The sequence below is a fragment of the Chiloscyllium plagiosum genome, chromosome 7, assembly GCF_004010195.1.
Source record: "Chiloscyllium plagiosum isolate BGI_BamShark_2017 chromosome 7, ASM401019v2, whole genome shotgun sequence".
Lineage (NCBI taxonomy): Eukaryota > Metazoa > Chordata > Chondrichthyes > Orectolobiformes > Hemiscylliidae > Chiloscyllium > Chiloscyllium plagiosum.
In genome coordinates, this window is record NC_057716.1 from 90,898,231 (window position 1) to 90,900,815 (window position 2,585).

Here is a 2,585-nt window from a genome sequence, read left to right on the forward strand (position 1 = left end):
CATGTTGCGGCTGTACAGGACATTGGTTAGGCCACTGTTGGAATATTGCGTACAATTCTGGTCTCCTTCCTATTGGAAAGATGTTGTGAAACTTGAAAGGGTTCAGAAAATATTTACAATGATGTTGCCAGGGTTGGAGGATCTGAGCTACAGGGAGAGGCTGAACAGGCTGGGGCTGTTTTCCCTGGACCGTTGGAGGCTGAGGGGTGACCTTACAGAGGTTTACAAAATTATGAGGGGCATGGTTACGATAGATAGACAATGTCTTTTCCCTGTGGTAGGGGAGTCCAGAACTAGAGGGCATAGGTTTAGGGTGAGAGGGGAAAGAAACCTAAGGGGCAACTTTTTCATGCAGAGGGTGGTACGTGTATGGAATGAGCTGCCAGAGGATGTGGTGGAGGCTGGTACAATTGCAACATTTAAGAGGCATTTGGATGGGTATATGAATAGGAAGGGTTTGGAGGGATATTGGCCAGGTGCTGGCAGGTGGGACTAGATTGGGTTGGGATATCTGGTCGGCATGGACGGATTGGACCGAAGGGTCTGTTTCCATGCTGTACATCTCTATGACTCTATGAATCTAGGTCCCCAGAGCATTACTTAGGTCTCTGGATTTATAGCCCAGTGATAATACCACTGGGCTATCACGTCTCCCCTGCAGTGACTAGAGCAGTAACCTAGTTGATATTCCAACATGGTACTAATAGCATACTGCATTGTGCATCACTTGGCCATTATTAAGTTCTTTTTTTTGGATTTTGGTGTGTACAGGTTAGTTGCCATATTTTCTACATTATAAAAGTGCCTGACTTCAAATATATTTCAATGGTGGTCAAGTGCCTTGAGATAATATAAGGTTGTGACTCGTGTTATACAAATGCAAGTTTCTCTTTTTAACAAGAAATAATGTCAGCGTTGGACTCAATTTCAGTCTTTCCAATGGCACTGTAGAACCAGCTTCAGGCAGTCAAGTTATAGTTTTAATCATACAGTTCAGCTTCTGTAGTCACCTATGTACTGCAAATTGTTCCAAGTCTGCCTGAAGTATTTTAAAAGGTGGAACTTTTGAGAAAGAGACTAAAATTCTTGACTAAATTTCAAAATGTTGTTAGTATTGAACTTCATTTGTACTCATCAGCATGCTCTCAAGAATGAGCCTTGACCACTGAAATTCCATTGATGGGCACAATCTAGTTAGGCAAAATCAAGAAAGTATGTTCATTTTTCTGTATTTGTGATTAAGTGCTGACATGGGTAAAGAACAGTTTTTAAAAAATAGGGATTTCTGAAAGATTGCTGCATGTTTTGAAAGCAAGAAAGCCTGGCCCTCATTGTAAGTACTGTTTACACAGCTGTCTGTTCAAGCAGTGATTGAAGTTTGCAGATGAGCTGAAGACAAGGGGGTGTACAAAATGGAGGTTCACCTGGCAACAAGTAACTGATTGTCTGTAGACTAGTGACTGGTTATAGATGACAAAGGCCTGCTGCCTGCCAATCATGAAGCTGTAAGTTCCAATTAGAACTGAGGGATAGTTTACAAGTGAAGCTGATTGTCTTGTCAACTATCACTGAGAAAAGTCCTCTACCTGCCAACAACAGCAGTGCGAGCTGGGCGGAAGTGAGATTGGAGCGCAGAGCTGGTGGGGAAGGTAAGTGATTGATATATAAAGAACTTACCTTGAAGCCAACGGTCTTTTTAGTTTACAAGTGAAGCTGATTGTCTTGTCAACTATCACTGAGAAAAGTCCTCTACCTGCCAACAACAGCAGAGAGCAGTGCGAGCTGGGCGGAAGTGAGATTGGAGCGCAGAGCTGGTCGGGAAGGTAAGTGATTGATATATAAAGAACTTACCTTGAAGCCAACGGTCTTTTCACGGCAGAGAGCAGCGCGAGCTGGGCGGAAGTGAGGTTGGAGCGCAGAGCTGATCGGGAAGGTAAGTGATTGATATATAAAGAACTTACCTCGACGCCAACGGTCTTTTCACAGCAGAGAGCGGCGTGAGCTGGGCAGAAGTGAGGTTGGAGCGCAGAGCTGGTCGGGAAGGGAAGTGATTGATATTTGAGTGGGTGTGTTCTAGACCCCAGGCCCTAATATAGTAGGGCCTCCCTCCCATCTTCCTCCTCTAACCTAATTTTAAAGTCCACAGGTAAGCTACTCAGTGTTCTTGTTTTCGGAGACGATGTGTAGAGTAATGGCAGCGCAGGCAGTGGAATGTTCCTCCTGCAGGATGTTCGAGGTAGGGGTGACCACCGATACTCCTGCCGACTTCATCTGTAGGAAATGCAGTCAGATCCTGCTCCTCACAGAATGAGTGAGGGAACTGGAACTGGGGTTGGATGAACTGAGGATTATTCGAGAGGCTGAGAGGGTGATAGATAGAAGCTACAGGGACATAGCTACGCCAGAGAACAGACGTAGCTAGGTAACAGTTAGAGGTGGGAAGGGGAGGCAGTGCAGGGATCCCCTGTGGTCGTTCCCCTAAACATTAAGTATACCGCTTTGGATACTGTTGGGGGGTACGGCCTAGCAGGGGTAAGCTGCAGTGACCGGGTCTGTGGCGCGAGGTCTGGCTCTGAGACTCAGAA